The following is a 23,364-nucleotide window of genomic DNA, read 5'->3' on the forward strand; positions in this document are numbered from 1 at the left end:
TGCACAGTAGGAAACCAACTTTGCTCTGAAAATAAGTTTTATTTGCAAAATTAGTAAGTCCTGATGACGTTTGAATAGATTAAAATTTATGAGTCAGCTTACTTATCAACAATAAGTGAGAAATATGTGATAGTGCATATAAGTAGGTGCTAAATAAGAATATGCTGTTATGGTATTTTCATAATGCAACCTCATTAGCTGGGAGGAAGGCAGAATATTAATTTTATTTCTATAGTGTTTGCGTCCCAGAATCTGACTTTAGCCCACCTCTGATCAAACTCTGTTTATATTAAATACACAGCCACATGACTTCTTGTCTGAATCTCTTGACTGCTCTCTCTGGCTGCATCCATACTAACAAGTTCCAAAGGTCCCAGGTGTGGGCTCAAGCACCGGAGCTGTTGAATTGTTCCTGTGCTTTTTGCCATGGCTTTGCCCTGTGCTCTCTAGTCCTTGTCCAGGCTTGGGAGTGAATGTGGGCCAGCAGCTCTTCCCTGTAAGCATTATGAATGAAACCATGCTGTGTGGGAGCATGCAAGGGAGAAAGTTTAGCCATATGGACGCAAGCTGTGCTGAGCGTATTGCCCTGAGGGTCAGAGAATGAGCCCTGACCAGTCTTATTTATAAGCATAAGCATAGCAACCACAGCACCCTTACAATTGTAAGAAAAGGTGCCAAATACTTAGATGTGCATTTTAAATGATTTTGAAAGTTCTCCTTCCCCTTGTGATAGGAAGTGGGTCCACGAGGGTTGCTTTTAAGGCCAGGTGTTCATACTTGCACACAGGTGAGTTTTAATGCTGTTCAACATGTGTCAGAATTTGCTGGAATAAAGGTTCTTTTGTGCTTGAGGCTTACAGCCTCATGAGCCATAGGTTTGTCTTCAAAATAGTCTTTTCATGAATATTATTAACACTTAATTTATGGTGTGGAGGAAGAGAAAGGAAAGTTTGTTATTTAGACTTTGCTCATTAATGAAAATTTTTCATCCTTCTGTTATCAGAACTGATATTCGTTATCTTGAACTGAACAAAAACTGATTAATGAAAGCATTTCTTGATGCTGAAACCCATTGGTCACAACATACCCTGGTGTGGAACCTGCTATGTCACACCAGCACCTTCAAACAGATAATTCAACTCCCATGGTAAATAAATAATGGGGTAGAGTAGAAGTTTTTGCCACAGGACACTTCTAAAAGTTCATAGACAGGTCTCTCTTAAGTTCCTAATTCAGTCATTGCCTATGGACAAACCTTCTGAAGTGTCCTTCATAGCTCTGGTAGCAACCGGCCCACCCTCAAGATTTACCAACTCAGAGCTGACTTTTTTTTTTTTTCATGCTTCTGATTGACTGGTAATCATGAGGTCAGCCTGCTATGACTTTCCAGTGTAGAGCCAGTGATTATTTTTCTTCATTGACGGTGTTACAAGCCAAGCTCTCAGCCTTTGGCAGTTGCTCATCATCATCTTGAATTTAGATTTCATGATAATTAGGATGCCTGAATTGTACAGTAAGAAGGGGCAATCTGATCTAACCCTGCATCACGTAAGTTTCTATTTTTCAAGCCATCTTCATACTGGGAAAACTGACTGTGAGACTCCTCAAATTGTTAAAGGTGAAGGGATAAGAATAAATTTTATTTAACAAACCACTTTGGAGTGGCTTGCAAGCCACATCTTGAGTGTCAGCAGGACATAGGTGTGCGTGCACCTTCATTTAATGTTGTAAACGGGGATTAAACAAGGTGTGTTTTGTGGCTGGATGTTGCTGCCTCTTGCTCTCTGCTTGCTTTTACGGCAAGACTCAAGCCTAGCTCCAGCGCGCCATGGGCTGGTTTGCTCCCTATGTCATTTTTGGTCCTCGATGCTTTCAGACACCAGGAGAGAAAAGGAACCTCAAACCGAAATGGGGCACTAGTCACAACCAGATGTTGGGCTGCCTCGTGTGCCAGGAAGTGGAGGGTTATAAATCACAGGCAGGCATGTGTTGGGGTGTGACAACCTACACACATGTGATTGCCATTAGCAATTCGCTTTGCAAGTGCAAGCGAGAGTGAATGAAAATAACAAGGCAGTAAACAAAGAAGGGCTCGGCGTCTGCGGGGCTGCATGCTGATTTTCAAAGACAGCAGGGTAAGGCATGCTAACTTACACGATGTCTCTGTGAGACAAATACGAGGGCAGAAAGTTTGTAACTAGGCTTCCGAAATCAGGGATTAGGAGAAAAGAGCATCATCATGAAATATACATGCAAATTGTTTATTTTTTTATTTAGGTTAAAGGGTCTTACTAAGTAGTCTTAGAGAGACTATGATGAGAGATAATGACTATGATGAGAGACTATATTACATCTATTACTAGATGTAATAGATTCCATTGCCTGCTTAGTATACTATATATGCTCAGGTGAATGTAGCCTTTTTATCTCTTTTATGTTTTTTTTTCTTTTTTTTCTTTTTTTCTTCCAAGTGTATGATCTACAGTGTTGAGAGCACCCACAGCTGGACAAGGCAGAAAATCAGGTGCAATGAAACCATGCTTCTCGCAAGGGGCTTTGTGCAAAACTCATCACAGACATGCAGCAAAATAGGATCATAGGGCATAGAGGAGTTCAGGTCGAGAGGGAGCCCTGGAGGTCTCTAATCCTACTGCTTGCTCAGTGCTGGGTCAGCTATGAGGGTTCAGGGCTCTAAGGTAGGTAGTGGACAGGGCGTTAGAAAACGGGACAAATGCTGACATAGTGTGTATAGCTCATGTGCCTCTTGCTACTTTCAGGAAAGGAACCTAACATTTTTACTCTCTGTTTTGGCTCACTCTTAATGGAAACGCATTTGAAAGCATACGTTGAGCGATGTTCTCAGAGAATCACTGATCACAAAGACAGGCCACGCTGAAACTATAGCAGTATGGGCAATGTTTATGACAATATGAGGTTAAGTCTTAGAAACAGAGTTGAAGATGCCTGTCTTAGCATAATGGGAAACTCATTGCACATACTTTTAAATATCTTTTACAGTGTAGCCAGTGTTTTATAAAGGTCATAGGTTTGTTCATTCACGTAGTTTAAAAGCCAGAAGGGACCACTGGATCATCCAATGTGATCTAATACACTTTATTACATTTTATCCTGTTGCTTTTATACTAAGCTCGTTACAATAAACACATCCCACCTTGGGGTCCAGACCTGATTTGGAGAACTCACAAGTCACCCATGGCAGTGACGGTAAAGATTAGCAACCCAGACTGTTAAAGACTTGCACCATTTCTCTAATCTGGGATGTGTCCAGCCAGTGGTTCTTGTTATGACTCCCTCTGCTAGGCTGAAGCATTCACTGGAAGCTGATGGTTTCTATCTCAAAATATATCAGGTCAAGTCGTCTTTCACAGAGCACATCATGCTCTTCCCATTTTCCAGCATAAAGCTTTTCTTCAGGTCTTAAATCACTCCACTGCTTCTTCTCTGCTTCTTCTTTCATCTTTTTTTTTTTTCAAGCTAAAACAAACAGACTGCCTGAATTATACACAATATTCCAATTACAGTCTCAGCCATGTCACACAAGAGAGTAACATACCCTGTCCCTACAACACTCCTCCCCTTTATACCTCTAAATAACATACTACAGTCCGAGCATCACACCGCATGTTTTTTATTCACAGTGACCTCTGTTTTTTCAATGCTGCTGCTTCCGACACAAGACAGCCCTGTCCTCCTCCTCGTGCTCCAGTTCTGCCTACTGCAAAGGCAATTTGACTTGACTCCTGCCCTGCTGATGGATCGTTTGCTGCCATAGTTCTGTGTGCACCAATGGACTGAGGTCATCAACCTGAGTGTGCTGGGGCAATCAGTGTATACGACTGCCCCCAAACAGATTTCTGGTTGGAGGATAGGTTTTATATCTGAACAATTCAAGATTATTGCTTCCCCCAGGTTGTTTTAGGACAAATTTTTGTCATAAAATTGTTTGTCTAATTCCTTTCTCACATGCAATTTCCCTCTCTGACACAAAATCACTCTGTGTAATGTTTACATTTTATTTAAAGATGTTTTGTCTTTGACTTTTTTAGTTCATTAGCATTACCTTTGCATTTATTACACTGTATTCAGGGTCCACTAACTCTGTAATATAGTCCTCGAGACCAGCATGATCTGGTTGATATTCTGTTGATATTCTGGAACTATGTTTGCCTCTGCTGCGTGAATTATTTTAAATGTCAGTGGAGTGCATGAAAAATGCTGCAAAAGCATAACATTGCAAGGAGCAGGGAATTTGCGTGTGCGCTAATGTCAAAGAGAATGAATTAAAACGGTGAGTGAATGTTCAGTGAAGCCTATGGGTGATCAGTAATGCACATACTAATTCAGAAGACGTTTTTAGAAAATCCTAAATTTGACCATTCAGGCAATTATTAATGGCTCTGTCTTAAGGAAATTTGCAAGTACAGTAAATTTGATGTGCAGAATCCTTTAAACTTGTATTTATCGTTTAGATTTGCCCTGCAAGGAAGGGTGCATATAACTGTTTCATGCAAGTGATGATCATTTTCTCTCAAGCTCCCGTAGAAAAAATATGATCTTCGGAGAGCTTTGAAAATATCATTAATCATTACTACTTCCCCTACAAGGAAGAATGGTTTTGAGATTAGGGCTTTGGAGGAGGACTTGGAGGATCTGGTTTGTGTTTCCCAGCTCTGTCACAAACAGTCATACATCTGCAGGTTGTATTTCAAAATAGTTTATCTAGCAGCTCAGTAGAAGCTGAAATAGCCACATTTTCAAATGCAATAATTTTGTTAGGTACTAAGCCCCCTGTAATCTCCTTTGCAGCTATGGGAGTTCTTGAAAAGAATAAGCTCGAGTTTCTACCTTTGAAAGATGAATTACCTCTTTGACCATTTTACTGTCCTTTTCCCTTTCTGTGTCAAATATGAGCATTTTGGAGCAGGGACACTCAGACTGTTTGTGTGGCTCTAGGAAGGACTTCAGCCTGTTTTCTGCCTTTGGGTACAACTGTAATATGAATCCTAATTAGAAGTGGTTTAGCCTAAAGAAAGGAAGACTAGGATGAGAGTAGGTTAGTAGTTTTCAGGGACATAGGCTGTGGCAGAGATGGAGAGAACTGCCTGTTCTTAACCTAGTTGCTGGAGAAGATAAGAACATAAACTGTAGCAAAGGAAATTTGGGTTATACATTCAGAAAAATATCACAGTGGTGAAAAGAGAAAGGTACAGGAAGACACCAAATGGTAATAGTGGGGTCTCCATCACTGGGAGTCTTTACAAGCAAGCTAGTTTGCATCCTGCTACAGAGTCAGGAGAGACTAGACAACCCTGCAAAGTGAATTGCAACCCTATTGGTATGCTCTACACTCAACTTTATTTTGCAGTTGCTTCAGGTTGATCCCGTGACTTGCCTAAAACCACATAACGTGTTGTTTTTAGAGCCAGGATTTGCCATGCTTCTTTGACTATTTGCCAGTAGACCTCTCCTTGGACTTTTCTGCAGCACTGCCAGGAGCTAATGCTGCTCTTTCACTTCAGGGTGTTTTTTTCCTGAAGCACAAAACTCTACCTTGAAATATGAGTTTTCCAACTGTGAAGGCCATCGTTTGTTTTCACACAAAACTTGAGGCAGGACAGGAGAAGGTGTTTGTTTTTTGGCGATGCTACCCACATGTGATTTTTGGCTGTGGATGCAGAGCGTGGAGTGGAAAGCCTTGCGTTCCAGCTGGCTTCACTTTGCAGAGCAGGACTCCTTGCCAGATTTCTCAGGCTGATTTAAATCAGCTCAGACTCTGGCTTGCTCTCTCTTGTGCAAATAGAAAGGTAAGGTGGTGTGCACTGGGGGCCTTACTCCTTACCAAAACCTCTTGAGCTAGATGTTAAAGAATGATTGTGATGGGGCACAGCGCAGAGTGCAGAGGCTGCACCAATACCGTGAAATAAAACATGGCAAAGCCTCTCTGGTCTTGGGAGCAAGTGGTACAGCAGTATTTGCATCCAGACAGATGTTTTTTCTCCAAAACAGGTCAATGGCATGTATCCAGGCTGTTGCCAGCCCTGGTCCAGGGAGTGCTGGTTGGCGTGGTCCAAGACTCCGCTGAGGACTATGTGAGCATTTAAAGAGTACAGATGATCATTTTGTAGTGCTTGGACCAATGCCCTGGGTCTCTGGAGAACACAAGGAGAAATGTAGTTTATGGACCTACAGCACCAGTGCTGGGAGGACTTCGTAGCTCAGCTCTGTAGGATGCTCAGGGATCAAATCCCGGGGAGAGGGCATGTCACCCAAATGAAGCCTGTACTGATGCAGCAATTAGTGACTCACATGGGAAATCTGTAGGTGTTCAAACCTTTTAAGCTCATGACATAAGCTCCCTGGAGTTCTCCATGCTCTTTGACTAGATATCCAGTCACTCAGTTTGGAGCATTGAGACAGGCTGGGCGCAAGCCCTAAGCCCATCTCTCTTGTGTTTTGTTCTCTGAGAGCTGGCAGGACTTGTCGTGTGAGCCCAGTGCACCCCTAAGGCCTGGTGGCTGGGCTCAACATGCCCATGTACTTACTGTATTGTGCTGCTTGGGAAACGTTTTGGTTGGGTTCAGTTTTGAGGAGAAACAGATGGCAATAGTCAGCTACGGATGAGGCTGTTTGAAGGCTTTAAAAGGAAATGTTTTCTCCTTGACAGAGGATTGCTTCCATTCAATCAGATTTGATGATAATACTTGTATGGCATTGGAATATTTGAATCTAATGTGATTTATTTATTTTTTTTGGTGGTCACTGGGTTATATCCTTGGCTATACTATTCAGGTCTGCTGCAGACAGACACAAAGACTGGTCTCTAAAAGTATATTGCCTTCAGCATTTGGTGGATATGGCTTCTCTGCTCCTTCCTTTACAAGTAGGGACTGCTGAGGGTGGTGAAGCTGACAGCCATGTAGCCTGGGGTGGATGTGCTCTGGTTACCTGCTGAAATGATGCAGGCCAGGCTGTGTAAGCTTCCTGCACGTCACCTGCCTGTCATGAGCTTGTTTTGGAAGAACCACCTCGGGTCTGAGAGTCGTGCTGTCCTAGGGTAGAGGTATCATTCATTATGTCTTTGGCATGTAAACTGACAGCCAACAAGTCTTCCCATTAGTGTCGTTCATAATTATGACTTTTGCTACTGAGTACTGAAACAAGGCTAGCACATTCATTTCACACAATTCATCACCCAGACGTCATCTTTTGCCTCTTCTGCATAACATTTATCTGACATCTGTGCAGTGCTTGAATCCCAGACTATCTCATAATGTCTGTTATATGGCCAGCTGACTGGCTGTGTCCATCCAGGGAAAATAGCAATTCCTCTGTCCAGCCGTTCCTCCCAGGAGGCCAGGACATGGTCTGGCTCACGCTGGGCTGGCAGTGAGAAACCTCAGCTAACTGTGTTCAGATTCCACGGTGGTTACTTCCACACTATGAATGCAGAAGGGCACAACTGTTTTTAATTTTCTCTGTATTTGCAAAAAGAAAATGATTCTTAATCAAACAATTATGAGGGCTTTGTTTGACTAAGCCCCACATTTATTGGCAGCATTCTGCAGATCTTTTCTGCAATTAGTGTTAAGGACGAAGCACAGAACAAAGGAGGTAGAAGGCTGGGTTCAGGATGAATTGCACAGCCAGCTTTTAATCCCTTTCCTTACAGTCTGTCTTTCGTGGCAGCTTGTGTCCATCTGTGTGAATGTGCCAGCACTGGCAGAAACCAGTGGAAGACCTCCTATTGAGCTCTACATTAAGGTGTCTTGGGGCAAAACTTCCATTAATTATTTCTATGAGGAGTTTGTACTCCCCAGAGTCAGAGCTGGGCCTGGGAGGACAGCCCTGGTAGGGAAATACCTGGTTTTAAATTGGGTGGAAGGTTTCTGTCTCAAGAGAGCTGGAGTGCTTGTAAATCTCTGGCTGTTGACCTCTTTAGTGGAAGTGGGGAGATGCAGTTCACCCCTTCTGTGGGTGATCAGCTTTTTAGGACTGTCTCTGGCTCCACATGCTCAGCACTGATACGGACTTTTTTTCTCTTGGACTTTTTCTCTTGATGTTTTTCCTGGTAGTGCAGTCAGTGTCGTTCTTGTTGGAAAAAAAAACTTGATAAATACCAGTAGAAGAACAAGAAAATAAATAAATGCAAAATGTGCCTGTAGAAGATGTTCCCCTTTAAATAGATGAAGGTACTGGTCTCAGGTAACTCCATCAGAAATCTGACTTCTGTTTTTCAGTTGGTTAAACTGAGAAGGAAAAAGCAGTTTTAATGTCAGACTATACCATAATACTTTTGCAAAAATATAATCGTGATTAATTGTGTACAAGCATGGCTCTAAAGCCTTACTTAAACGTACATGGATGGAGGATGAGAGTTTCCACATAGGAAGCTGTCTTACATCCGTGCTGTTAGCTCTAGCACAGCCATGACTGGAGAAGGGCACCGATGGGAAACAGTCCTTGAATAGCTCATTAAATCAAATGATTGATACAAGTGTGGCTTAAGACTAAGTTCCACTGTAATTTTACCCAGTGATTGTAACGGTATTTAAGAGAGAAATCTTAGGAACCCAAGAACATGGGGGAGGTTCGCTGCACATCTATCATCTATTTTAGCTCTGTCATTTGCATCATTTAATTGAAATATGGAAAGATTAAAAGTCAAAGACTTCCCTTTGACATAAAAAGGAGCAACGTTTATGGCTTGAATTTGACCCAGGAGACTATTTTATCTCACCATCTCTCCCCTAAACCCTGCTGGTCTCTTTGATGGATGAAGTGCCCACTATAACATCCTTGCACAATCACAGGAGCCTGCTGGACTCCCTAACACAACCTTTTTGTTCTTTGTGTTTAAAGGGAAAGGAGGAGTATTAGGGAAAGATATGGTAATATGTTTCCTTCCTGTTTCTGGGCAGTAGCGGCTCTACGCTGTGTTAATAAATTAGTTTGATAAGAGTGTTTAGCTAGGGCCAACCGAGTTCATTCTCTTTTATGGTGGAGGCTGAGTGCTGCTGTCCGTGTTGCCCTGACAAGTCGAGGGGATGTGTACTGTTCCACGGGGGCAGATGGTGCATCACAGATGGTCTGCCAGAGACAGGTAGCTCTGTATACAAGAGGTTTTTTTTGTGTTACAAACATGGCTGGAACACATGAGCAGGGACAGGTCAGGGAAGCCAAGTGAATATTTTCAACTGTTTTTCCCCATGGAGCATTTTGCTTCTTCTAGTGTTTCTAAAGGGCTGTCCATTTGTACCATGCATAGCTGGTAACATCCCTGAGCTGAGTACATGTCACGGCCCTGGGTCTGGCTACTGTCCTGCAGGGCTGTCCCAGGTCCCTTCACTGGGGACAGACAGCAGATCCAGCTTCTTTCTTGGCCTGACACATCTCCAGGTCATCAACGTCATGTCTGTTATAATGCTATGGACCTGTGAGTCCATGTCCCAGATGCTTTGAGTCCTGAGGAACAGTCCTGACCTCCCAGACTAGCCCAGCTGCTTAGGCTTCTGTGTTTGACCTCTGGAGTTAATGGGGTTTGTCTGTACTGATGAATAAAACCATGCCAAAGCCCAGGAGCTCTTGCCACTGGAACTCAATGAATGGTCCCGCTTAGTTGCAGGTGCAGTATTTGGAGTTTGTTGCCCATTCCTGACACAGCTTAGAAGTTAGCGTGGGCTATATGCTATTCCCAGTGGGCATTTTGGATGGAGCCACTGTTTTGAGTGCTAAGAGAGCACAAACGTTGTCAGGCTGTACCAGGTAAACGGTGTGTTTAATTTCCAAGCATCACTGCAACCACAGTTTACTTCTTCCATAACATGTAAGTGAAGCCCAGTGCTCTTTGTGTCTTTTTAATGGTTCCAAAAATCAGTTGATCTTTATTTTATCTATCAGAAAATCTTCACGGGTCTAAACAGCACACTAGAAGAACCACACGCATTTCCCTTCCTGGGTTTCTTCATCGCTTTGGGTACCTTTGCATGAAGGTCAGGACCTGCCAATGATGCTAAGGTCATTCCTCCTACGCTTCAATCTGTCTCCAGATCACAGCTTCCCTCTTCCTCTGTGGCCAGGTGCTCATTGCCTGCAGATAGCTGTGGATGTTGTATATTTAGTCTCCGACCTTTCAGAAGAAAGTAAACAAAATAAACCTTCAAACGACATCAGGCCCCTGTTGAGGGAAAAGAATCCTTACTGCCTTTTGAAGACGATCAGCAGAAATATGAAATTTGAGGGTAGCCCTTCTCTCAGTGCACAGCAAGCACCAGTCCTGTGAGAGTAGATTTACAGGGTGGTAAGAAATGCATCAGGACTGTTGCAAGACCCAGCTTCGCAAACTGCTGTGATTCCACTTGAAAAAGCCATTCAATGGATGACATTTCAGAGTTACCACTGATATGTTTCATTAAATGCTTGAGTTTGAATAATGCTGTAGTTGTTTCATCCCTTTTGTCAGCCAGTTATATGGAGACTAGACTGACGATAGTTTTTGATTTCCAGCTCTGTGAAACTTGGCATCAAAGCAGTACTTAGGTGCCTCCAAAGCCTGTGCTGCTCTTGGGAAATTGTGAAGGCAGTTCTTTGCACTGACTATTGTACAAGCATAAAGATAGCATTTCTTCTACATACCGTGTTTTTAATTAGAGTGTGCCTCTTTCACAACGTGCCCGACTTTGAACTCTATTTGTCTTAGACTTTCCATTACCTGGGATGTAATTGGAAGTGAACTATTTGCTCAAGGGTGAAGAAAATAGTTTTTATGCAAGATTATTTTCTTAAATACAGATTGTGTTTGAGATAGGTTCTCCATTTTTTCACAGAGGAAAAGTCTGAAGCAGCTCAAAGACGGAAAGCTCAGACTAAGCAGAATACTGGGCCAATTCTCACCCTCCACCAGAGTAATTTTAATGGGATGGTACAGGAGTAAACAAGGTAGCAATGTAACAGATTTCTGTAGTGGACTTGCTGAAGTTCTCGCTCAACTAGGAGAAAGTTAGGAAGGAGTTTTACCAGAAAGTAAACCAGAGATGAGTCTCTTGCCTTATTCCAGTGAAACAGCTAATGCTTTCATCTTTGTTCAATTATTTGTTTGCATTCCCACACTGCCTAGGAGACATGGGCATGAATCACAGCCCTCTCCTGCCAGGCTGAGGTCAGTTTTAATACTTTAATATCGGATAAATCTCCTATCAGCAGTCTGTATCTGGCAGTCAACAAGTTAACAAGTATTTTTCTCCTACAACTGTTATGATCCCAACCAGTTATTAGCATTAAGGTAATTAAGGTGGATACTTCAGATTTGAAGTAACGTGGATGGTTACTGGAACTGCAATTAATAACAGCTTGTCACTATAACCTGAGCAGGTTGTGAGGTGGATTTTATCCCATGCAGTTGAAACGATAAGGATTCATTTTCATTTGGAGGACCTGACACTTTTATTTGTGAGCCGAGTGAATCCTGCAACATGTCTTCAAAGAGAAGGGCAGACTCTCTGTTGGTATAAACCACAGTCATCCCAGCATGGGACAGAAAAACTTTGATGGACTATATGAGTTTCTTTGCTGTTTATAGGGTCTCATAAACCATCCCTGTCTATACCACCTCCTAGAAATGTGCTTGTTAAAGGTTTAGTTATTCAAAAGATGTTCACAGGCCCTTTGCGTTCGATTAATCCTTTCATCTGATGATAAGATATCAGGGTTGGTGGGCTCAAGATAGCCAGTAGAGGGAACAAATACACAGCGCGATACAGAACATTATATTCCACTTGAAAGAAGTGGCAACTTAAATTGAGTGCATGCCAGATAAAGGGTCTGCATTGAGTTCAAGTTACTAGCAGCAAAGGTATGTGTTAAAGTCTTAAAAAGATTTTAAGAGTCCCCTAAAGGAAGCCTGAAAATAAAGGTACCACATCATGGAGCGTGTACTAGAGGCCCTATAGATCTTTGGCTGTGAGTTAGCAATCTGTATTTCCTAGGGAATGTGTAATAAGAAGCACTTTTAAACATGTAACAGATGAAGATACGTCTCCATTTACTCTTTTAAATGGATTGAATTCAATCACTTTGAAAGGTGAAGTAGGTAAGATGACAATTAACAGGCCTTGCTACCCAAACAGGCAGAAACTGGACCATGCTTGGCAATGGTCACTAAAAAAGGAGTGTTGCTGACCTTCCCAGAATGACTGCCCTGGGGCTTGGCTAGGGTGGCAACGTGGTGAAGATTTTCCAGTGAATCAAGTATTATGAGTAGCTGGGATGTGTCAGACCTGCTATTCTCTTCGAGAGGTGTCAAGGGAGTCCCAAGTAGCCCTGAAATAATTTTTCCATTCATTGGCGGGTAAGATTCAATTCAGCATTATTTAGCTCAACTAACAATGGAATAAATGAGATAAGCCTTTTCCCCAGTTATGTCCTACACCCCAATATCTCTATATAGGTGTATATATATACATATTATATATAACTTTTGTACTTGCAGCTCAGTCTTGCAAAGCCTTAATCACACTAATAGAGGCATTTAACTGGTTAAACTGGGAGACCAGTCAGCCTATCTGTATAGCTGATGGAGGAATGAATTAATCACCCATCCCATCTCAGTAAGTGCCTTCAGCTACGTGGTGCAAGTCCAGGTACCATCTGAGAAAGGGACTTCCACATAAATGAATCTTAGTTACTTGTGTGAAGGGTAGAAAAGAGCAGACTAGAGTGCTCGAAATAGTGTCCTCACTGAACATTTCATAAAGCCTAACAGAAACAAACATTTAGCTTTTGAAACCTTGAGTTCTCTTAAAAAATCATTATTAAGTACTGGAAAGCTGCCACAACCATCCAGCGCTGCGTATTCCCACAGTTTTTTCCCGTGCTCGCAGATTGTGCTTGGTGGAAGTAACTGCAGGGCAAGTTGCATAAGAGCATAGGGTAGGTGCTCAGTAACATCCTTGCTCTGCTAAAACAAAACCCTGGCATTGTTTTCCATGGTGTGTGTCTGCTTTTATGTGGTGGCAGGAAAGTGACTATAATTTGCTGTTCCAGAGAACTGGCAGTTACTTGCAGTAGCAATTGTAGTAACACTCGAGCTCGTAGTCCTTACTGCTCCCTCAGGATATGCATGGAAGCAAGATGATGCACGCTACGTGTTTTTCTACCAGAAAAAAAATACAAAAAACATGCAAAGAACTTTTCACAGTCTACAAGCCAGATAACTTAAGGCCAATGGTGTGTGTTAGAGAGGCTCTGCAACTTAAATGTACTTATTTAAAAAAGCAGAGGAGGTTTAATACTCTCATAATTCAAAAACATCTGTAGAGTTTATCTTCAAACTTTTCACTGGGCTCAGGAAGTCTCATCCCCAGAGGAGGATGTCTCACAGGTTATAACCATACGAATAGGAGGATTTATATTAAAAACAGTTTTGCCACTTTGTTCAAAGATCTTTGGATTTCAAGTTTGTTATTGTAGTCTGGCTTCTCTCATAAGCCAAGTCCTTTACAACGGAAGCTGCATCAAGCTCTGTATCTTAAACTGCGTCGTACTTTGGTTCAGTGAATATTAATTTACATTAATCTGTGTATAACTGTAGGGCATATAGCACTGTAGCCACCTTATAAGGTTTCGTTCACTTTAAATCCTTATTCCAGTGCTCTTGCTAAGCTTTCCTTGTGCAAGGTTTCCAGCTTGGGCATCTTGTGGGATCCTGGGAACTGTCACACTGAATCAGACATCTGACCAGACAAAGTCATTGCCTTTAATGGCAGAGGTTACCAGCTGCTCGCTGGACATTTCTCAGCCCTTGTTATCAAGGCTCCGCTATCTTTCTGGAAAAAAAAATCTAGCCCATTGTGTAGTTCTCTGTTGTTTGATTACTGGGAAAAAAAGCTGATGAAATGATAAAGAACTAGCACACAATGTTGGATAAGTAGTGCTTAGTTAAAAAGAAAATATTTTTTTTAGAGCATAGCTTTACTGCTGTAATTACAAACATTTTTAATTAGACAAGAGGAACAAATGGGAAGCATCTCCTGCCTATGCCTGCCAGCAGACACGGAGACAAACCATGTGGGAATGTCTGGGGAAATGCTGGTTGGGTATTTTGTTGTTGTTTGCTTAGGGTTTTTGTTGTTGTTGTTTGTTTGTTTTGGTTCTGTTTTGTTTTGTTTCTTAATTAGTTCTTTTCTGTATCACTTCTCTGATGCGTTACAGGTCTAGGTGTATTACAGGATGGGTAATGCTGCATAAGAGATGGGCACAGACAATTCCCTAAATGTCCATCTCACTGAGTAGACTCAGAGGAGGAATTACATTCCTAACTCTTGGAATTTAATGGTTGGATTGTGTCAGGCTAGTGGTTGGCTCAGATGCTGAAGCATGAGGCTTCTTACACTTTATTTGGGGTAGGGCAATGTAGCTGTGGATGTCCTTACTATCCCTGGTACCTTCTTTTCTTCTTTGACTCCTTCTCTGCCTTCCTTGTCTTGTTCCTGGTGGAGGCTGGCATGGCTTTTCATCAGCTCCAGACTGTTTCAGGGCTTCTAGTCCTTTACTCCATGCCATTCCCCTTACTTTATCTTGGATATCCTTGTATCCTTGGTTTCTGGAAATTTGCAGAGCTGCAACCACTTGGGTATGTGTTGGCATCCTGAGCACGGAGACTCTCCTCCACCACTGGCAAGCTGTTCTTCACATGAGCAATGCCTTGGCTCTGAATCAGCCACACTTGAACACACAATTCTTACTGTTCTGTCAGCGTCCTGTGAGCCACACATTGTGTCACATATTTTCCTGAAAAATAGATAAGCTGCACAAAAGACTTTTCTGCCAAGGCCAAAGCCTAAATAAGCCAAAGACAATGGTTCTGTACTATAAAAGTAATTTACAGTAGTAAAGTCCTTCATGCAGTATTAAAAGATTGTTTAAAATGACTGAGCATGATGATAACTAGTCACTAGTGGGGTTCTGCAGGGCTTCATTTTAGGGACAAGTTCTCTTTGATGTTTTCATTAATGACTTGGAGGCAGGACTTGAAGGTGTGCTGAGTTAGTTTGTGGATGACGCTAAATTGGGAGGAGCTGTTGAATCCCTTGAGGGTAGAGAGGCCTTGCAGACAGATCTTGCTGAATCAGAGGGTTTGGCAATCACCATCCACATGAAATTTAACAAGTGCAAGTGGTGGATTCTACACCTGGGATGAGGCAGCCCTAGCTGTATGTAAAGATCTGGGGAAAAGAGGCTGGAGAGGCCCTACTTAAAGGGATCTGGTGGTTCTGGTTGACAAGTTGAATCTGAGCCAGCCGTGTGCCCTGGCAGCCCAAAGGACCAACTGTACCCTGAGTGCATCGGGCCCGGCATTGCTAGCTGGTTGAGGGAAGGGATTGTCCTGCTCTGCTCTCAGAATCACAGAATCATCTAGGTTGGAAGAGACCTCCAAGATCACCTAGTCTGACCTCTGACCTAACACTAACAAGTCCTCCACTAAACCATATCACTAAGCTCTAAATCTAAACATCTCTGCACTGGTGTGGCCTCATCTCAAGCACTGTGTGCAGTTTTGGGCACCACATTATCAGAAGGACATAAAACTATTAGAGAGTGTCCAAAGGAGGGCTACAAAGATGGTGAAGGGTCTGGAGGGCAAGATGTATGAGGAGCAGCTGAGGTCCCTTGGTTTGTTCGGCCCAGAGCAGAGCAGGCCGAGGGGAGGCCTCATGGCGGCCTGCAGCTCCCTCACGAGGGGAGCGGAGGGGCAGGCGCTGAGCTCTGCTCTCTGGGGACAGCGACAGGACCCGAGGGAACGGCATGGAGCTGGGACAGGGGAGGGTCAGGCTGGGTGTTAGGGAAAGGTTCTGCACCCAGAGGTGGTCGGGCACTGGGACAGGCTCCCCAGGGCTGCGGGCACAGCACCGAGCTGCCGGAGTTCAAGAAGTGTTTGGACAACGCTCTCAGACACAGGGTTTTGGGTGGTCCTGTGTGGAGCCAGGAGTTGGACTCCACGATCCATGTGGGTCCCTTTCAACTCAGTATGGTTTATGAATATATAAAAAAATATGAATTTTGGTTAAAATTTGAAATTTAGCATCACTGTGATCCAAAGTGGAGTGGATATACTTACATCATTGCATAAAACTACAGTCTGTAATAAAATTCTCCTCTGAAGAGATCAACTGACTGGTATTCTCAATAATACATGAGAAATCCATACATGAGTGGGCTGGTTTGCAAAGTATCAGTGCAAGTATGTGCTAGATGCAGTTCAAACGGGGGAACAGAGAAAGCCAGAAGAATGCTGCCACTTGTGGAATTGAGGGTACATAACTGAATGGCCAGATTCTGAATGTGCTTGGCACGTAAATAAGGGGAAGTTTGCCTAATTCTGCAGGGTTACCTCCATATGTGAGCGGTGAGCCAGGCTTCTGTTCCCACAGCAACCTTGCTGATGGTAGCAACCCCATGCTTCTAGCAGTAGCTGCTGGAGGTGACGTTGAGTTTGATTGTTCCCTAAAATATACAGCTGCTGCTTAGGAGTGTAAAGTTGCTGTTGTGGTCTCCTCTGGGTCTGGTGGAGGTTTGATGCAGCTGGAACGCCAGAGAGGTCTTACAGCTACACCTGGCAGAAGGTCCTATGGGGGGTGTAGCTGAATACAGTGGAATTTGGACAAGTCTCAGCTTGAGTCTCGTCCTCCTAAAAACGTATTATCTAGTGAAAATGCAGAACTCTACTGACTTTAGCAGCAAGCAGAAATCTACCAGATGAAAGTAGCTCTTCGTATCTGCAGATATCTCTTACAAGGCTTTCTTCCTTTTGATCCATTTTTCTCTCCAAATAGAACATGTAGGGAGCAGACTGGTGCATGCGATGCTTTCCACTGTGCCCTTTGGAGACAAAAAGCCACATCAAGCAAGAGATTTATGAGTTCCTGGCAATAGATGCTTCGTATTCTGTTATTACATTTAAGATGATGAAAGAAGAACAACTAACTTTCATGACTATGAAAGCAGAAGGAAAAGTGCCTGTGGATAGATCAAGCACATGCATCATTGGCTAGAAATTAAGGTGTTTGTAGCTTCAAATCCTGATCTGAAAAGTTCAAGATAGAAGAAAAATATCTGAGTAAAAGATGTGAAGCAGTTTGTAAGATTTTAACTCAGATACACCCAGGAGAATAAATCCACAGGTAACATTATGATTCATTAACTACCCCTAATTAGGCTCCTAAATTTAAGTAGACAGAATCTCCCCTGGAGGGTTTCAAGGCACCCACCTTTCACTGTTGTGACTATACAGGGAACTTAGGAATGTAGCTTCTTTAAGGAGGACTTCTTTAGGGCACACATATGTTGAATGCCCAAATGAGGTGAACTAGTTCTTTTGATAAGGTTATTGCATTTCTGGAAATAGGAGAAAACAAGGGGGGAGGTGTCCTGCAAGTCATGTGCAAGAGAAGGGAGAAACCGGGAGGGAGCAGTGCCTGTGCATGTCTCTACCCCATGAATAGCCTCAGTCAGATGTGCCCTGTGGTACCTTCATCTCCTAAAACCTCTCACGTACATCACAGACACATCAGAGTCCCAGTGGACTGCAGGAGAATCCGCCGGGAGAAACAATGAGACTGAGAGATTTTTTGTTGTGTGGGCTTTGTTTCTGGACCAGAAATGCTTCCACTTCTGAAGTCACTTCTCTGATTGCAGCTGCGTGAGAAAAGGATGAACATCTTTTCCGTGGAAAACAAAAAAGATAAGAGGTTGTCTGCCTTATATTTATACCCTTATTGCACAACCTTTCTGTAGTGAGCTGCTGTCAGAAGATGCAGCAAAGAGCAAAGTGTCTGGGCTGCCTCAGGAGTGGTCTTGGCAGAGATCTCCAAAAGTTTATAGGAGCTGTGCCAGGCATCCCAGCTTGTACCGTTTCCCACCAGCCCAAAATTCACTGGAAAAAAAGATGGATTTCTGCTTTGGGCAGTGTCTGTAGGGAGGGGCAGGGGAGGAGGGCCCTGGTGCAGGCTTTGGGCTCGGAGAGGTGTATGTGGGTTGGTTACGGCAGGGCTATTTTCCCAGACAGTCTCACTTGATTTCCACGTGGTGCTTGGAAGTGGACTTACTGTAATTGGCATGAGTCATTTCCTTGTTATCGGTGGTTTGGAACCACCATGCACAGAGAGCATGCCTGCAGTAGGCTGAGTAACTCCCTCTTTCTCTGGGATGTTGCCTTCAGTTTCAGGATTACAGACCATACCAGTGCTGGCTGAAAAATCTCCCTTTTATCTCCCTTTTCAAAATGAATAAAGGAGAGGGAAAGGTCTTGAGTACTTATGTTTGTTAAATATCTGCTCTTTTTTTTTTTTTTTTTTTTGGGACTGATGATTTTACATGGCAATGTGTTGATCAAATTCCAACTTATAGGCTTATGTTTTGTTGCACAAAGTCCCTTTGCATCCTCCTGGGTCACTTTACACTTTTTATGTAAACTGTACCATACTTTAAATGTGATATAGGCTGCCCAAAGGTATAATATGGCTTTGCAGCCAAGGCATAGAGCTGATGTCCAGTGCACTCAACCTGTTTTATGGGAGTGCCCAGGCCATGTAGCCACTCATGGAGACATTTGAGAACTGCGGGATCTGATGGTCTCCTATCTAGTATTATAGCTATACCTGACAAAAAGCAACAGCTCCCCTGCCAGATGAAGGGGGAATGTCTAGTCACAGGGCAGGATTTCAAGGTAGGCTTTGAATGTCTGATGTGACAGAGGAGACTATGACAAAATGAAAACTCTTGCCACATGATGCTAACTGAAAGTCATGTGAAAGGGCTATGAGGGGCCACAGACAGCTGGAAGAAATTTCAACCTGCACCTTGGCCATGCCTGAGACCCTTGGGAAGGAGCCAGAAGGTTAGGCTGTGCCTTAATTTACTTTTCTTGATCAAATTAGCATCTTCAACTCCCATGTTCCACTCTTAATGGTGGTGTTACTGTTGTCACCAGGTTCAGAGTGTTTTCACATATGTGACTTTGCCTTTTTCCTCTGTGATTACATTGTTGTGCAGTCAAAATCCATTATTTTAATATAAATTGTTGACTGATTGCTTAGTGAATTTAGGTTTTACAGTACATAAAGCACTTCCAGTTCTGCAATTTTAGAGAGGCATGTACCTTACATATGTGCTAAGGAATTGCTTTCTTTTAGTAGTTCAGAAACATGAATGATCCCATTTCTGGACAGATGCTGTTTACTTTCAAGTCTCAAACAACAATCCCTTGGAGCTGCCAGCTCTAAAAACCTGCAATAGTTTGTACTGGGTGTTTACTCACAGTATTTTTATTTTATTTTTTATAAATATGTTGAGCGTCAACAGTTCCTGGCCCCAACCTGCCCGGATAAAAGGTTTGCTTGTAATTTTCATTGGTGAGAGAATCATGTTTTGTTCAAACTGCACACTGCCTCAGTCATTCACAGCAGGATTTGCTGAAGGTCCTGCAGATCTGCTTTAATTTTACTGAGCTCATGGACTGGAAATGCACAAGTGAGTATATAGTGGAGGACTGGAGAATGACAAAGCCCCCGTCTGTATGTTTTTAAGAGTGAGCTTTCACTGATCTCCCCTCCAAGTGACTGATCTGTGTATATAGTGGAGGTCAGGGAGTGAAAGTCTTTAAACATGTTTAGGACCAGATCAAGCATCAGGAAACACCAAATGATGAAATTAGCAGAGTTTGAATGTGAGGCTGGACTACAGGGAGTCTGAATTAGTTTCCTTTCTTTGGCACAGATTCCCTCTGTGAGATTGGACAAATTATTTTGATATTTAAACACTTTCAAAACTGTCCCTAAGCCAGTTCCCCATCTGTAAAATTTGGGGGCTGTAACAGCCAAATGTTTTGTTTAGGGGAATAATATATGCGCTTCAATTGAAACACTCAGCAGTGTATTGGAGTAGAGTTCCTGAGAAAGAGCCATATTCCTCTTCAAAATAATCCCATGTGGCAAGGAGCCGAACCCCCAGAACTGGAGTGTTTAAAACTAGACAGATCAACATAGTAGACAAAATACAGCAAACCATCTTGATTAACAAAAAGGCGAGGTGTTGGCTGGCATTTTCCATCTCTTAGCACTGTAATTCATAATTTTGCTGCTTGTAGGCATAGCAACTCTGTTTCCTGGCCACACAAGAGAGTGCTTGTGTGAAAATCCCAGCAGAAGTAGGCTCCCCCACGTACAAATAAGGATGCTGTCAGCAGCAGCAGCACGTGCCTCTTCACGCTGCCATGCCAGTTGCTTGTACTCAAGTCCGATGGGTCTGCTGTACCAGCCAGAGCACGCTTTGGCTTTGATTTTCATTTGATTTTCGTTTTCCATTTCAGGGGGAAGGTGGCAGGCAGTGGTGGTGAGGATGCGTTGTGGGATTAGTACCACTAATTCATTGTAAACGGGTAATGCAGGTCTTGGTTTGGGAACTGGAATAAATTATTGCCAGCACGATGTTGATTCAGACAGATGAGCAGTCTTCCAGTAGGAGCAGTGGGAGCAAGGAGCTGGAACTGCTTTTAAAACAGACACAGAGGGATGATATAAAGATTTTAAGCCCTGCTCAGCTGCCTGGCCCATGTTATCTGAGAATTTCATCATTTGGATAAATGCCCACATCTCAATGTTGATTGCTGCCCCTTGAAAGACTGAAGGTCCTCAGAAGTCCCCCAAGCATCTCCTCTCTTCCAACTCATCCCAACTCATTTCTCATCCATATTTCAAGGTGCAAGGCTCATGACTATCGGATTTGTTAGCATTTTGATTGAGGGCCCTGTTTCATTCCCACTTGTCCTCATATTTCACTTGTTCTGCTGACTGAGTTGTGTTAACTTCTCTGCTTGATTGAATGGAGCAGGCTGAGTGCCAGCCCTTCCCTGCCCGGATTTTTGTGCTGAATGCTGAGATAAGACTAAAATCCCAGGTACTTTTTTTCTGGTGGGTTCAATTACAAATAACTTTTCTTGACACCTTGCTTCAGTTCATGCCATGCTTAATGTCAGATGTACTCCTCTCTGGAGAATTTAAGGAGGGTATTTCAAAGGAACCAGATGTTTAATCTTTCTTGTGGAGTTGGCTGCCACACAGAAGCTAACTGGAAATTGTGAGGTGTTTTGCACTTGAAAAAGCCTTTCCATTTTACTTTCTAAATCAAGCTATCTAAGCTGCGCATGGGTTTAGTGTCATATAAACTAGAAAAAGAACAGACTTGCTGTGTGCCGTCACTCTATTTACTCTTTGCCAAGATAGTCTTGTCCTGGCAAAATGTCCTCGAGATGTTTATGGAGTCCAGAGAGAAAAATGGTACCTTCAAATGAAAAAGTCCTAAGTTCATCTGCTGTAGACATCCTGTTTTGCACTAAGTTGCTTCCAGGTCTTTAAAAGGGTTTAGTTGCTGAGATGAAGACAAGAACTGCCTAGGATTTTTAAAAGTACCAAAGCACATGCTAATCACAGATGTTAAATATCTGCCTGCTTTTGGGAATTTCTCTACATACATTTCTCTCATACATACACCTGCATTTTTAGGCACCAAATGCTCACTTGGTATTATTCTTTATATTCTCAGTCATCCCCAAAGGATAAAAGCACAACCATAGCCCATTAAGGTGCTGTGACACTTTGTGAGTGAATCCCTCCAACTACTTCTCCGTCTCCACCCTTCCTTAGGATGCTGTTGACTGATTGCTCTGTGATTTATGATGCTTTGTTTTACTCTGTCTCTTCTTGTGGTCCTGTAGGTAGCATTTATAGTGGCTGTGGCACAGCTGCCAAAAGAAAAGATGTAGTTCAATTTCCTAAGTGTGCTTAGGAAAAGATTTATTTATTTTTTTCCCATTTGGCTCGAAGTAGCTGGTGGTGCCACCTGTTCAAAGAAAGACGCAGCTTCACCCAGCCTGTGTTCTGCCCCGGAGACGGACATGAATACTGGGAGGTGAAAGGGGGTGTTTATGATTAAAAGGCAGTCTGAAATGTGAAAGACTAGCTCAAAATATACTAAAAATGTGTCTCTGTGTTCCTCTTGCTTCATTTTCTTCATCAGACATATATCAACATGTTACCTGGGATGCAATTTGGATGAAGACTCTTTAAGGGCACATTGACTTGTGTCCTTTAGATGCCTTTCAGGTCCTCAGCCTGAGGTGCAGCAAAAGGCGTTTTTATTTCTGGAGGATGCTGAGCCTTCTGAACATCAGGTTTCCTTTTGGTGTCTCAAATAAGTCACCCGGAATTGTGATTCTCCCTGGCTGTGTGGATGGTCTCTGTTCTGCCCACCTCCTCCCCAGACGTTCTGATATTTCTCTGGCACAGGTATCCCCCTCACTTCTGTTTAGTTCTTAGCAGGGGATATGTTTCATTTGCTGCCTTCCCATCAGAAGACAGTTGCCAATTCTGGTTTCACTAGAAACTGCTGTGCCAGCTTTTTGCTATTCAGGAGCTGAAGGTTTTTTATGTCTGTTTCCTGACCTAGCATGACTCTACTAATAATGTGAGAACTTCAGTGCTGATATCTTGGCAGCCTAATACAGGTCAGTCAGTAAATATAGTTACAATTCTCTTTGCCTCAGCAAAGACAGTAAGTCAAACACAATGTAAACAAGGCGGTTGGATTGCTTCCCCCACCAGTAATATTTGTAGTTATGCAGGCAAATTTAGTGGGCATGATTAAATCTCATGCTTCAGCTTGGCAGCTGATTAGCTGCAGGGGGCAGGCAGGAATTTCCTTTCTGTTCCAGGGCTGCACACTTTCCAAGTCCTCTTTTGAGCCTGTGCCAAGGATCTCAAAGTGCTTTACTTCTTTAATTATGCTACATCACACCCCTGTGAAGAGTGGAGACGAGAGAACGATCTGCAACAGAGCAGTGGGGAAACTGAGGCACCAGGAGGTGGCAGCCAGCTTGGGACATGAAAGGCAGTGGCCGTTAGACTTGGAGGAAGGAGAGCTGAGCATCCCAGCAGCCCTCCCTTGGGGTTTCTGTGGGTCTAATGAACTTGTACCTCATTCTCAGCAGTCTGGGTCTTTAACACAGTAAAGTCATGGCTCTCTGAAGGGACAAAGCAGTGCTTTGATGTACGTATTAGAGTACAGTTACAGAAGGGGATCATATATTTCTCCTCTGGAAATTTTGATTTATTTATTTTGTCCGTCATTGCTCTACTCCTCTGACTTCTGAGCTGAACGACCTGTCTATGTGTTTTTTTCTCTTTATATGGAAAGGCACTTTGCTCAGAAATAGCCTCAGGCATTGGCCGCGGCTGAGGCAGAGAACTGGTTCAGCTCCACAAGTGACTTCAGTGTCTCCACATGGCTTGATCAGTG

General features: G+C 43.0%; 1 protein-coding gene across 12 annotated transcripts in view; it reads left to right on the top strand.

Moving 5' to 3' along the window:
* Nucleotides 1-23,364, top strand: part of EVA1A (eva-1 homolog A, regulator of programmed cell death) — a 204,712-nt gene that overhangs the window by 167,373 nt on the left and 13,975 nt on the right. The window lies entirely within an intron of this gene.

This window comes from Anser brachyrhynchus, assembly GCF_964034855.1.
Source record: "Anser brachyrhynchus genome assembly, chromosome: 3".
Classification (NCBI taxonomy): Eukaryota; Metazoa; Chordata; class Aves; order Anseriformes; family Anatidae; genus Anser; species Anser brachyrhynchus.